Source organism: Epinephelus fuscoguttatus, linkage group LG18 (genome assembly GCF_011397635.1).
Source record: "Epinephelus fuscoguttatus linkage group LG18, E.fuscoguttatus.final_Chr_v1".
NCBI lineage: Eukaryota > Metazoa > Chordata > Actinopteri > Perciformes > Serranidae > Epinephelus > Epinephelus fuscoguttatus.
This window is the reverse complement of record NC_064769.1, coordinates 21,825,599-21,840,611: the sequence shown is the minus strand read 5'-3', so window position 1 is coordinate 21,840,611 and position 15,013 is coordinate 21,825,599. Positions and strand designations below refer to the sequence as shown.

Sequence of the window (15,013 nt, the reverse complement as noted above, 5' to 3'; positions counted from 1 at the left end):
CATACATGCTAGGAAATTTGGTGTAGCCGTATTGTTGTCCGGGTGGAAACAGTAGACTTTTGTAGTCGTTGTGATAATGAAAAGGGGAAAAAAAGTTGTGAAAATATGTCATATATTGGGAGATATACAGAAAAATTGTGACCCTGGGAGGAAACCAGGAAAGGACAATAAAAAATATGAGTCTCCCAGTGAAATAAGGAGAGCTGGCAAGTGCTGGATAACATAAATCCCCAGTTTCTTACATATTTAGAGGTTCAAACAGAGCCCAAACTGCCCAAACTGACAGTTGTAAACACATTCCTCTTTGCAGAGCTACCTCCAGGATCAACTTTGCCCTCGCCCTGATTGTGAGCGTAAGTTTTCAGTAATGACTGTCATGGATATTTCCACTTTCCCTTTAAAGCAGTTCATTTTAATAAACTGGGATTTGTTTATTACCTGTCTGATATTCTGCTGCTTGGCCTAAGTGTGGTGTGAGTGTGTCATCTTGTCTCCAGATCATAACAATAAAGTTCCTGAGTAAGATGTAACAGTAAGGGAATGATGGCCCTGACTATGGTAATGAGGCCCACCTTGTTTTATCATAATGACTAATGCAATTATAGCAGATATGTGCAGGAAAATCCACAAACACACACGATAACCAAGCAGCCATGGCTGAGGTACAACACAAAAAGGCTCAACCTCTTCCTGTTCTCCTTCCCCGCCTTCCTCACCTCCCGTCTACTCTTTGCAATGAGCTTCAGGTTTTTTTTTTCAATCACTCACAGGGATGAGGACAGCCAACCAACGGCTTGTGCACGCGTGCGCTTGTGCCTGGAATCGCACGCTCTAGCTATGTTGGTGTCTGCGTGGGAACCCATCTGTGCGCAAGCGTGATGTGTGAGCATGTCGGGGTGTAGCTGCGAGGGGGGAGAGCAGAGCGTGGTGCCGAGGGGGAGGGGAGGAGAGAGATGGGTGGAGGAAGGGAGGAACGGGTGGTGACTGCTTAACATGATCATTGAGCAGCCATGTTCCCTTCTCCCAGTCTCAATTCATCCTCACCACAGCGGATCTATCATGACTCCCCCTCCCAGCTGTGCATTTTAAAGGTAATTAAGCTGATATGTGAGTACACTTTAAATGCCCGGCAAAAAAAAACAGAAGTGGATATGCTCCCTCTATAATTGCATTCACTCTTGACTGGTCTGCCAGTGTTTAAACCTACCCTCCTCCTCCTCCTCCTCCTCCTCCTCTTCTCCTTCCCTCTCCCTATTCCACATGCGTTCTCTCTACACCTTTCTTCATTTTTTTCATCACCCATCTGTCTTTGAAATTTGCCTTCTCCCATTCTACTCATCTGCTTGTCCTTCAACTCCCTCTCTCTCTCTCCTCCTCATCCTCCTCTTCCTCCTCCTCGTCTCCCTCCTGCTGTAATGACTGAGAGGCTGGTAGAGCAGCAGCAGCAGCAGCAAGCAAGCAGACAAGAAACACACAGTCACTCATAGTAGTCACGCTCCAGGGGGACTTCAGTGTGTGTGTGTGTGTGTGTGTGTGTGTGTGTGTGTGTGTGTGTGTGTGCAGGACTATGACTGATCTCCCAGGGGGCCAAGGTTGTTCCGAGGGTCACTGAGGAAGTCGCCATGGGAACAGAAGCCCTGCCTTGTCTTTCATTGTTATAGGCCCTCTTAAAGCACAGTATGTGTTTGTGTGTGAAATTATTTCCTTTGCAGTCCACAACATGAATCTAGTCCCAATTGTCGTTCCTGATACTAGCTTTAAATCACACTGTCTTAAACTGGGGAAATATAACATGATATGGAGTGTTTAAAACCAGCCGCTGTGATGCTAAAACTGAAGCAGCATGGGCATGACTTAGAAAAATAACAGCACTGACACCAACATAATTCATTGTCGGACTCCTGGGTATCAATCTGAGTAAGTGTGCAACCTTCAGCCCTCTTTGCCCCCGGGAAATTAAAGGAAAAACCTACATGAAGCATCTTGGTGAGGTGTTGGAGCACCACAAGCCTCCAGAGCCTCTCTGTAACTGGACTGGAGGGATGAACACCATTCTGCCAAATGACACTCCCCCATTTGTTGTTTTGATGATGGTGGCAGAGAGCATTGAGATATGGTGATTGCGAAGGTCATCACTTTTATGTGCTCAGAGACTCATTGTGCCCTTTATGGAAGCATCTGCATTGTTTTTTAACATTCATTTATTTAGGTTTCTTTTTTAATCTGTTGCACATCTGTATGTAATGATTCGGGGATTTGGTAAGATTTGATTTCAAATGTTTCTTCAAATGAGGAAAAGGTAAGGCATTTAGAGAGATAAGCTAAGGTAGAAAGATTGTGACACCTCCAAGGGAGAGTGGGCCATGGTTTTCAAAAAACCAAGGCCCCCCAAAATAATTAGAGGACGAGGTTAGTGTCTTAAAGAGGCAGTGGACCACTCAGTTTTTCAAGCTAGCATGAAGGTGGCATCCTGTGAAACATAAGGGGATATATTTTGGCAAAAGAACAACAAGCAGGCCAATTTCAAAGGAGCCCCTTGAACTCTCACCTCAAGATATCTGAATGAAAATGATCTGTATACCCATGAGTCTTTCCTAAACTTCAGAGGGCTTGTTTCCAATAAATATTTTGTTCCCTACAATCAATTTACTCCGCCAAAATAAAGCTGTATATTTGTCTTTTTAAGGAAAAGGACAATCAGCCTTTTTGAAGAACAATGAATCACCTAACGTGTACAGATACACAACACATTAAAATAGGATTATTGTGGAAGTCAAAAAGTTGACAGCAACGGTATTGACATGAGCCCTTTATACACAGAGACTGTGCTATAGAGCTTCCAGGAAGTCCCTTAGTTATACCTCCTTTGTATTTTTGCACAGAACCAAACAGCGGCGACATCATGCCACTCCAGTGTGTGATCATGGACAGCATACCAGGATTGCAGAATCAATAATGGCTTGAAGAACGTGACATGTAACACAACAGTGTCAGCCTCTAGTGTGACACATAACATATGTGTCGGCAGTGCTTTATAAACAATAAAACTGGCATAACATGGCAACAACAATCATTTAACTATCTCTGTTATATGTTGGCTGATCTTGTCCACTGCTCTGAGGACAAGGAGCTCCTGGATCTCACTGTTTTTCTAATTTGCGGACATTCTTTGAGTTAGCTGCTAACTGCTAAGAGCTACTTTTTAGATCTCTTGTGGTGGGTTGCACGCATAACACTTAATCAAAACATCACATCTGTGCTGCCTATGATCCCATCCTACTGGCTGTCTCGTTTATACAGACGTCATTTCGGCGCTGTTATTACCTCCGTTCCTGGCTCGGAGGCGAGACAACTCTGTCCCCCCCCATTCCACAAATGTACCCTATACACAGTGTGGCATGGCAGAATAACAGCAAGTTCCCACCTTGAAGAGGCAGTGTCATTAAAGTGGCTATAGTTATCAACGAGCCTATGCACTTCAACAGTATAATTAAATTCTTAAAATTCAGTTAAGAATTTTGGCTTTGGTGTGTCGCTCCAAGGTTTTCAGTGGCTCCAGTGGCCACCTCTATGAAATATTTCTGGGGGAGCCACAGGGGGTAGACCCAAAAAATGGAAAGAAATGTGAGAAGTAATAACTTCAAATGATGTCTGCCGATACACAAGCACATCAGAGAATACTGAATATTATTCTCCTTTGGTAGTTTCTGCAGATAAATAGAACTGGAGCTGAACTTTGGATTGAAACGGCAAAATGGAGTACTCTAACAGGTTGTATTACAATTTTCAAATAGGTTATTTTCCAATCTGGGCAGCATGAAATAATATTATTAGTAAAAGACATCTCAGCAAATTTTCCCCAACACTCTTATGGTCCAACCTTGCACTGTAACAACAAAATACCACGTCATAACTATTCCCAATCACTCATGAACTACAGAGAGTCAGGAGTTATCATCACGTGGGTCGTGCAAATTCTTTTTTAGGCCAAATTTCCTGCTCCCCTGCCCGTGCTGCTTATAAAGACAGCAAATATTTTCCGTCAACAAACCTAAATAGTGTAGAAGCTGCAATTTAATCTTCCCGGGTTGACATTTTAGCTGGTTACTTATCACTTCATCCACCACACTGTTTCCAAAACACCCAGTAGGTGGTGGGCTGCACACTGTGTGTTCCCTCGCCTGAAAATTTTTTGCCATTTCAACCGCATTCAGTGAAATGTTGTTTTTTGTGTGTGCTTTGCATGGCCTTAATGCTGTTTGAGATGCATTTCCACCCTGCCTAAAAATATCTGGAGCAAACAGTTTGGATGTGACCATGGCTAACAGTTGGTGACAGTAGATGTGGCTCATGAGCCATGCTGTTTTGTCAGCATGTGGCAAGCCGGGCCAGCCAGCGAGTCTGTCATACAAAGCACTGAACCTCTCCCTCGCCTTCAGCTTCTCTTTCTCGTCTTTCTTTTTGCCCTGTATTTCTGTTATCCTCTACTGTATCACGGTTTGATTTTAGCCTCTAGGAAACACACTCTGCAATGTGTAGACTGGATTGAATGTTGGGTTTATGGAGTATAATGAATTATAAATGTTCTGGGGTGTAAAAAATACGACTTCTATACCGCTGTAAGACAATTGTGGATCTGTCCATGGTGCTGAAATGAGAAACTCATGTTGCTCTCTGCTTCTCAGCCCAAGCACATCCTCTTCTATGCCTCGGCAATCGCTCGTGCATATTTTTAACAAGCAGAACTTCTCAGTCGCATGCATGACTCTGCAAGCAGATGTGTCAGTTCTTCTGTAAAACCAATGCACAAATCCAACAGGAGACAAAACCTGATTTCCTAAAGGATGCGCTCTTACCTTCAGAGATAAGAGGAATTCACCGGGTCACATCTAGGGAAGTGGTGGCTCCTCGGAGCTCAGGTCCCGACCTCTGCTGGTTGTAGCTTGTGTCGACCTCAGTCACTGAATAATAAGACCAACAGGAAAGGAAAAAAAGCCCCAAATGTTGGCAGCAGTAATCAGCAAAACAAGCTCGACTTGAGTCCAAATAACCCCCGCTGGGCCTGACTCTTTGTAGTTGTAGATTTAAAAAAAAATCAAATAACAGATGCGTCCTTTGCCACACTACTTTTCCACACACATTTTTGTCATTCACATGCAAAACACTTTCTGTCCAGTTCCACACTCGCAAAAAGACACCTGAAAAAACAATCCAAAGACAAGAAGAGAAAAAATGCTCCAACACTATTATAATCTCTGGAGAGACGTGCCAGCCACACTCACAGTTCCAATCCACCGCTTGTCTGGAGTTGTTTGAACAGTGCGTTTACCAACGCTGCCCGCAAAATAAAACACTCCTACGCAAACATCATCATGAGCCTCAGCAGCATGTGTGTTGGAGGAGGAGACGGGATGATAGAAAATCTCGACATCTCCATTTCAACAACCAGTTTCCCACCGTCCGAGGAGGTCGAGGTCAGGTATTTGTTGGAGTGCAGCTCCTCTGGGTTCCGCGGGGCTTTTTTTGCCTCCTCTCTCCTTCCCTTTCTATTCTCTCTATCAATCTGTTTATCTCCTCCCTCCCTCTTGTGTGTTTCTCTCTTTGCGCCGCATGTTTGGCGGAAAGCGAGCCGGCCAGTCGCTCTAGGGCTACAAAGTGTCTGCAGCTGGCTGGTTTCAGAGAATAAAGGCTACTGTTTATTTTTACATGCACGGTTGGTTGCCGGATTTCCGTATCTTTGCTGATTCCTGCAGAGCGACGTCCGGGCGCTGCGCGGAGACGACTCAAATGCGCTTTGAATTCAGAGGTGGCTCTCGGTGCCTGCAGACCCAGTGAGTGAATGCAGCCTGGAGTGTGCAGCCTGAGAGATGGCGCTTTAGTCACAGGCTCAGATTGGCTGTGGGTGCTATAGAGAGAAGAGACAAGAGAGAGGCGGGGGGGATGAGGACCCCTTTTTGAGTTCCAAGCAGAAGTCTGTCAGCTGTGTGCGGTTGGTGGGACTTAAAGGAATACTTCACCTCCGCAAATGACTATTCCTATATCAAATATTCACCCAATGTTATGATGGATTCATGAAGAAAACTTTGTTTTTGAAGAATCCAAAAACTGAGAAAATCCTCTATGAATTAAAGTCATTGGGGTCCGCCTTTAACAACAGCAAAACTATGTCACATAACTCCTGCGGTATAATCCAAGTCTCATTTATCCAGTCATATGCTCAGTACTTCCCAAACAGACAGCCGTTTCTGATTGAGAGCCGAACTAGGAGTGTAACTGCTGGTGGTGTCAGTGTAACTACTGTAACTCCATGCTGTCTTCAAACCCAGACTCCATTGACAAAATCAGTAATTTTACCCAACTGGACATTGGTGCTGCTGGTCTACCACCAGTAGTTTGTTTGTGTTGTCCTTTGACTTCAGTAAATCCGAACTGTCCCTTTAAAACACCAAAGTGACACAATAATAATAAAATAATAATTAAAAAAGAACAACTGATAAAAGCAGTGGTAGACCAGCAGCTCCTGTGTTCAGGTAAAATTACTGTTTTTGTCAATGGAGTCTGGCTTTGAAGAGAGCACTGATTAAATTTTACTTGCACTTCAGTTTCTTGTCTAAAAGGGCCGTCCGTTTGGGAAGTGCTAGGCATATGACTGGAAATGAGACTTGGATTATTCCGCACAAGTTGTGTGAGAGTTTGTAAATTGATATTTTGTTGTTGTTTTGCTGTTGTTAAACGCAGCCACAATCAAGAACTTTCTCAAGTTTTTGGATTCTTAGTTCACTGGAGGCCTGCAAGAAAAACAAAGTTTGATAGACAAATGATCATTTGGGAACTGCACTGAACAGAAAGTGTAGCTCATCCATGCTCTCTTTTGAACCAGACCTCATCGACAGAAACAGTATTGATTGCAGCTTCCAAATGAGTTCAGAAATAGCCACCCACAGACGCCATAATGGGAGATATAATGAACTCACTGTCTTTGGTTTAGTTTTACTCACTTTTCGATGATCCAGGGTTCTTCTGTTGGTTTTACAGTTGACTGATCTGATGGCGCTATGAACTGATTGTCTTGACTGTAACATTCAATAAATGAAAACAAAAATCCCCAAACAAACATTCCCCAAATAAACAGACATTTACAAAAACAAAGTTCAAATCAATGGGGTATTAAACAACTTCATCAAACAATAAAAAACAAAGATTAACCAAAAACACAGCGGTTAAACACTGTAACCCCATGGCGTCTTCCATGCTCCACACTTAATTCAGCACAGCTGCCTTTAATTACAGGTTCCTGAGATGCCAGGTCAGGTGGTGCATTTAGAGTGACTCAAAAATGATAGGAAACTAGGACTGGCTAGAAATGGCTTTAACACAGTAATTTTACCTTGCTAAACACAAGACCTTCTGTTCTACCACCACCTTAATCAGTATTTTCTTTGTGTTATTGTGTGACTTTGGTGAATTCAAACTAACCCTTCAAGACACCAGAGTCACTCAATAACATAAACTAACTGATTGAGGCAGTGGTAGACCAGTAGCCCCCTTGTTCAGCAATGTCAATGGAGACTGGCCTTAAACAGACCATAAATTATTTTCACTTTCACTTTAGTTAAGCTTTGGAAAGAGCTGTCTGTTTGGCAAGTACTGAGCATATGACTAGGTAAATGAGACTTGAATTATACTGCAAAACTGATATTTTGAGATAGTTTTGCTGTTGTTAAACGTGGTCGCATATGATTTCAGCTCATTAAGAATTGTCTGTTTTTGGATTCTTCATTCACAGTAAAGGCAGGCAAGAAAAACAAGGTTATGTTCACAAATTTAACAAAACAAAGTGTGGGTAACAGATACACAAATGGTTATTTGTGGGGAGAAGAATTCCTTCGAAGGGCATGCAAGGGTGCTGGATTTGTAGCAGTGTGATATGGCTTTACTTCAAAAACTCATTTCGGAAGAGCTCTAAACCATACAGACTTGCATAAAACAAATCGGCACTCCATATACAATGAGTTGTATCAAAACAAAAAGCCATCATCACAAGTCTGGAGAAGTAACAGAAAAGGTGGAAGAGGGATTAAGATGTGTCGAGAGGAAACAGGTGTGCTGTAGTCCAAATCAGAGTTCACTATATGTCTCCTGTTACGCTGGAAACTGGAGGCGGTGCAGCATTTAGAGGAGATTCATTAAGCTTCCCACTACACTACAGTCACAGCAGTCAATTATCAAAACTGTATGGAGATGTGACAGAAAACTCGAGAGATAGAAACAATTAAAAAATGACACCTGTCCAGTGGTACTACATTTACTCAAGGGCTGTACTTAAGTACAAAGTCATGGTACTTGTACATTACTTGAATACTTGATGTTGATTTTAAAACCCTAAACAGGAAGGCAATCCATGCATATCAACAATGAAGGAAATATAAAAAAACCTTTATTGTACTGACTAAATCATTAAAAGCACCAAAGCGTGTCTTTGTCAGGGTTTTAAAAGCCCCCCATCCCTATTTAAAAACCATCATGGATCAGCTGGAAAATGCATCTTCACAAAGCTGAAAACAGGGCTGTTTTTCTGACACCATGTAGAGCAACACTACAAAAATATGAGGATCTTATAGAATATGATGCATTGTTGCAGATTAAACTACTACTTATGAGGTTTTTAATTCAGGACTTTTCCTTGTAGTGGAGTTTTTCACAGTAGTAGATTAGTACTTTTACATAAGGAAAGGATCCGCATACTTTCAGCACTGCACCTGTCCTCTGCCCAAGGTTCAGCCAAGGTGGATAAAACAAACTCTCTCTGTCTGGAACAAAATGTTCATTAAATTCCATTAGGACAACGGACACAAGTGTTCCTTAATGGATCATTTTTCTCCCTCTGTACCTCCCCTCCTGTCTTTTGTGCTTTCACTCTGTCTCTTTGTCAGTACATATTGCGAATCCATCCATGGATGTGACTGTGCTTTCTGCTTGTAACTCCCTTTTATGTGATCTTTGTGCCACAGTATTCCCGTCTCGTCAACCTCTGATCATGAACTGTTCCACTACTTTTTTTCTGTCTCCATCTCTCTAACTCTCTCTTTTCTCCTCTCCGACTCTTCACTCATCATCGTCTCTCGTAACTAATGACCCGATCCACCCCTACTACGGCTCGCCTCTCCCTTTCAGATCAGACGAGGGGCAGTTTGAGGCAATGTTAAGAGTAGCAGTGTGAATTTTTATTGCATTCATTATTCAAACTCACAGAAGTGGAGATTAGTGCACTTTGGGAGTGTGCGGCGTTGAAATATTTATATTAGGAGAGAATGAGATGGTTGGATTCGTCATGTTGAGGCGAATTCTGCTTTTATCCATTTCTCTTTCTCTTTCTGTGTGTGTGCACATGCACGCAGGGTAAGGTGCGTCAAAGACGGTAAGTAGCAGCGGCCCTGCAATTAGGTTCAATCATTTTGTCAAAGCTGGTTTGCCAGACAGGCAAAGTGGGCAACTGACTCATGGCCCCAGACCCCTTGCGGCTGTGAATGTCCCAGATTAACTGTAGTACATCAACTTCAATTGGTTTTGGTGGTTTCAAACTTGTAAGGGATTTTGCACCACTTAAAAAGAGACGATGCAACTTCAGAAAAAGTGAAATAGCACAATATTTCTTGTGTAACAGAAAAGTTAAATTCATAAGAAACAACACACAGTAGCTGGTAAGTAGTAGTAATTAAAAATCCTTTATTAATACATGGATAAACTAATGCATTTCAACTAGAGAGTCTTCATCAGAAGATTTTTAACGACAGTCAGAGTGCCTTGGATGCATTTTTGGACTGCCTGCCTGTACTATGGACTTTTACACTTGAGTGAGCTGGCCAGTCGTTGTTTTTTATCTTTATGTGACTCGCTGCCCCATCCTTGAAGAGCACCTGATTTTTTACAACTAACTACACAGTGCCTTAACCCAGTGCAGCACTCCCTATTTTTTCTCTCACACTCTAGGGTTTTATTGTTACAGCTTGTCGCTCATGGGGACTTCTGGACAGTATGACTGTACTACTTGTGGCCCTGTTACATCATACTGTAGCATTTCTCATCATACTGCACTTGCCACTTGTGGCCTCACTCACTGCTGTTCAGCAGATGTTACATATGTAGGCTCCACCTAAGAGAGATTCTGTATCATTAATAAGAAGCAACCATGCATGAATAAAGAGAACTGGATACAGCATTGAAGGCAGCACCCTGTTCATTCCTGTGAAAGTTGCTCAGTGATTTATGAAGCCAAAAACATTCAACTGCCACGTATGAAATCACCTGGATGATTGGCACTGCTTCTGCATCATTGGGCCCATCAAGCAAGCGCATGAGAGCCTTCAACCAGCCAAGCCAGTAATTTCTGGTTAAGCACTCTGATAAATTGAACTTGGATGAAATAATTTAATCTTGCACACCTAGACTTTTAAAATGTTACCTGACTGAAGGGATCAAATTCTGACAGCAAAACAAGTTGTTTTGCAGGGATTGTGATGTGTAAAAAAATGTATTTACTGATTTCTCAATGTAAGTCTATGGGAAAAAGTCTTTCTGAGCAGAATGGTGTCATGTGACAGACAAAGCTGTAGTTCCACTGTTTGGCCACTCCAACCTCAGGGGCTGAAAAATGTAGCCAGCACAGAAGTGCCAAAAAAAAATGCAGTTTCTCAAATGGCCACTTGAGGCTGGCTCCAGAAACGAGTCAATCTCCATAGACCCTTATGTTAAAATGTCCAACTTTACAGCAGAAATAAACATGTTTACAGCCCGGTACAAAACACAGTTTTGGTCTCTGTAGCCAATTTACCTGTTGATGACAAATGTGCAGGGGTGAATTTTTATATTACTAACCCTTTTTAATCTTATTAAGGCTTAAATTGTGCATAATAAAGGGTATGGTCACTTTGAGTGAAAGGTGGGTACAGTCCATTCACAAGTCACTACTACAGGGACAATGTTGGTTATGTAACATAATAACTATGGCCTAATTTAGGTTCACAGAGTAGCCATAGCTGTAGCTCACTTGGTGAAGTTTAATTGTAACATTTTGGTCACCTATTTTTATGGTTGCCTGTTTTCCACTAGTGCAATTTAGCATTAGCATTGTCAAAGTTAATCAAGTAAGTCTACTGCAAATGCACCAAGCTAACCAAGCTAGCAGCTAGCATTAGGGTTAGCTCCACCCTCTCATGTAAATGTAGTCACTTCTCATCACTTCTGGTTCCGAAAATCCAAGATGGCTATGGCCAAAATGCCAAACTCAAGGCACAAACCAATGGGTGACGTCACAGTGGCTACATCCATTATTTTATACAGTCTATGATTATTACCCAACAAGGTGGCTCCGTGCTGTATATGGGTTCTGTGCAAATACCTATTTTTAACACCATTTACCCTACTGTAAAAGTTGCACAATGTTTTTAAAATGAAGTTGTGCTTCACTGGAGTCAGGAGCTGTGGTCTCTGCATCTCCGGGCATAATGAAAGAGGTTCATAAGCCTTGCATCATTGGTCGCATAGATTCCTAAATATTTTGGCATCTGCGTGTGTGTCTCACTGTGACCATAAATGACTTTCTCCCAAACTGGAAGCAAAGCATGATGGGAAAGTTTGGGGGGCAATATTAGGATTGTTCTAGGCAGGATAATGTCAGATAGACCCCCAGGCTTATTGCATAAACAAACACACACACACACACACACACATACAGGCATGATTACACAAAGGGACCATCATTCTCTCCCTAAATCTGTTTTCCCCCACCCATCCCCCATTCTATCCCCCTCTTTCTCTGTCGTTCCCTCCGGATCACAGCCGACTTTACGGCGTCTGTGTTTGCTGACACATCAGTAGCGGTGGCAGAAGGATAAGTGTGCATGTAAGAGAAATGAGAAGGCACAAAGAGAGCGAGAGAGGGTGATCAGCAATAATAGAGAGCAGTGCGACAGACTGGTAAAAGAGCGAGAAGGCGTAAAAGATGGAAATGAGCAGAAAGACACGTAGGGAAAGAGAAGATTATCGAGCCTCACATGAAGGCCAGAGACACACACATCTCTGTTTTTGCCTCAGGGACTAACCGTCTTTATTACATTAACCAACACAATATCAGTCTGTGCCTTTCTGTTCTGCTCTCTCCGTTTTCTGCTCAGATCCAAACCTTTCCCTTTGCGGAAAATGAATTCAATGGTTTGACATCATGAACAAAATTTAATCCAACACACATTCAGGGTACAGCACATCTGATGACGAGCTTTCCCTGGAATTCACAGGAACTTGACATGTATTGAATCATCCCTACATGACATGAAACGAGATGAACTAATGTACAAATGAGGCTGCATCTCCCATCAGTCCGGCTGTCCATCCATCACTATCCATATTACCTGAAAGAGTAATAATACCAAAGACCATTTGTCTTAGCTGAGGCAAGGTGTGGTCACAAGTGTGCCTTGTTGCCCCTTGTAACCACACCTAAGTGATGTCACAGGGCTCTGGAGTACACCTGTGCATCATTCCAGCAAGGTGAGAAGTTAAACCAATGGAGGTCAGCAGAACCAAGCTTTTAAAGGGGTGTTAAGGTAATCACTCGTGTTACACGTTCTCTCATGTACCAACCCCAGACAGGATCCTATTTCTTCATACTCTATGTCTTGTTACTTTCTTTAGGTTTTCAGTCCAACTAAAGACTCCACCAACCATCCATAAGCCTTAAACTGCAGACATGTTGAGTTGTCATAGCAGGAAAAGCACAGGTGTAACTAATGACATTCACAACAACTCTGTTCCATTTAAGTGTCACAGTAAGGGCACGATAACACTTGAGCGAATGCAGGCGATTGATTATTGCCTGCTGATGCAATACTTGAATGTGGGCCTTGCCAGAAGTTATGTTCATAAAAAGCTAGTGTGCTGCTAACAAATGAATGTTAGCTAGCTTGCTAATAAATACTGCGAAATATGATGTTATTGGTACATTTTCTACTTATATTCACTGTCTGTCTCTTGACTCACTGCTAACCGGGTCCGGGTAGCATTGCTGTTGTGGGGTAGTTTGTATTTTTCACGGCCAACATCATCACCGTTTCCTCAAACAGTGGTTTGTATGATATCATGCCCCATGACTGATGTTGCATACTTAATGTAACGCTATGTAGGTTAGGTTTAGGCTAGGAAACATGGTGACAACGTACTTTAAAATAACTCAAGTTCACTTGGTTTCAATCAGCAGTCTCCTGGGGTAAAGTCCTGTGTTGTTTGACATATCCATCACCCCTACCTGCCTCTTTACAGAGACTTTGTATCTTCATACTACTTCCTTCTTAACTCCTGTCAGAACATTTGTCATGTGATCACAGCCTTCCTGATTACATGTGTTATACAGGAATTAGTGGCTCATGATTATGCAGGTTATACGCATTATGGCACTTTCTTTTTTGTGGGTAAACGTATAGTGTATGAGAACAGCCTGATATCATAGAATACTGGTTGGTTAGACATGGCAACAGTCAGTGTTTTCTCCACCTTCATCCACTCGAAAATGACAGCCAGTGGCAGTCAAGTGGTGTCAACCACACATCCTTCTTTGATATTGGCTGAGGCTGTGACTTTGCTGGGTTAAAGTCCACCAAAGCTGAACTTAAGATGCGGATTTGCTTTGCCATTGGAAGTGATTTTTTTTTGCCCCTTGGCTCGCATTAAATGGAAATGAATATTAATTCTGTGCATGTGTGACTGTACCCTAATGCTGAACCCAGTTGAGCAGATTTAGGTCCGAGTTGCCCCTCCCAACAACTGTGGGGGTGTTCCTGATTCGAAGTTGGTCTGAATTGATTATCTGCCTAAATGATCCTGTGGTGTGCGGGGCTTTACAGATATAATCTTAATGTTAATGACTAGAGCCAGCAGCTGCACCCAGACTTTAATAACAACACCCTCAGGTGTTCTCAGGTGTTGCTCTCACGATCCCCTGCCTACAGAGAGCACAGATAGATAACACCTCAGCACACAAGACGACACCACAGAGGTCATCACATTATCTAACGTCTCTCCGATGATGACAGTCTGCCTCCATGTTTGTTCTTAAATCACATTTGGTCATAGGAGTTTCTGTGAGACCCCAACTCTGTGGAATCACCAGTCTGAAATTGTTACGCATTAACGGCAAGTGTGTGGTCCTCTGGGTCTTGACTGAATTGTTTGGTGTGTTTTAACAATTCAAATATATATTTTTTTAAATTGTCTCTGGTCTCACACGTTTTTAGATTATTTTAAGATTTGAAAATCCTCTAGTGCCTACCAGGCATTAGTCATGAGAAGGCAGCTTGCACAGTGTCAGGACCCTGAAACTGAAGCAGCTAAATAGAATTGAGCCGTCATTGATTTCCTTTTTTACAGCTGGGCTTTTTCTGCCTGGACATGTCAAAATGTCTTCTGTGAAAAAGACCTATTAGAATCTGTAGAATCTTCATAGCATATTGCTGGTAACCCCTGAACTACACATCATACATAGACTTTTTATATGATGGTTTTATTCTGCTTTGTTGGCTTTATGTAGCGCACTCTGTGACATTGGTTTTGAGAATTGCTGCAGTGTACAAATGCACTGCATTATTACCAGAAACAAAAACCCCACTATCATAACCTTTAATATTTGTTTTCAGTCTCTCAGACGTCTGAAAATATAGTTATGTGTTTGCACCTTTTAAACTTTACCTAGATTTTCTACAAATCTTCCTTCACTTACATTGTTTTGCTGTGATTTCTGATTATGTATAATGTCAGATGCCCTATTTGTAATCCTTTTCATGCTGTATTGATTCCTAAATGTGTGTCGGAGGTGGGGACAGGCTGAACAGCAGCGCTTCATTGTTTTTTAAATCAATTAATATCCATTTGTCCACTGCAGCTCACCTGTTTGTCATGAAATACACACACACACAGACAAGCACACACTTTTCTACAGGGGCTTTACTAACCTTTAAAACCAACC

At 42.2% G+C, this 15,013-nt stretch overlaps 1 protein-coding gene across 1 annotated transcript in view; it reads right to left on the bottom strand.

Annotated features, from left to right (window-relative positions):
* Positions 1–5,909, bottom strand: part of fam163ba (family with sequence similarity 163 member B, genome duplicate a) — a 33,122-nt gene extending 27,213 nt beyond the window's left edge. The window contains exon 1 of the mRNA XM_049604804.1: positions 4,857–5,909. The gene's annotated coding sequence lies outside the window, so the exon portion shown is untranslated. The remainder of the gene's footprint in view (positions 1–4,856) is intronic.
* Positions 5,910–15,013: the final 9,104 nt, after the last annotated feature.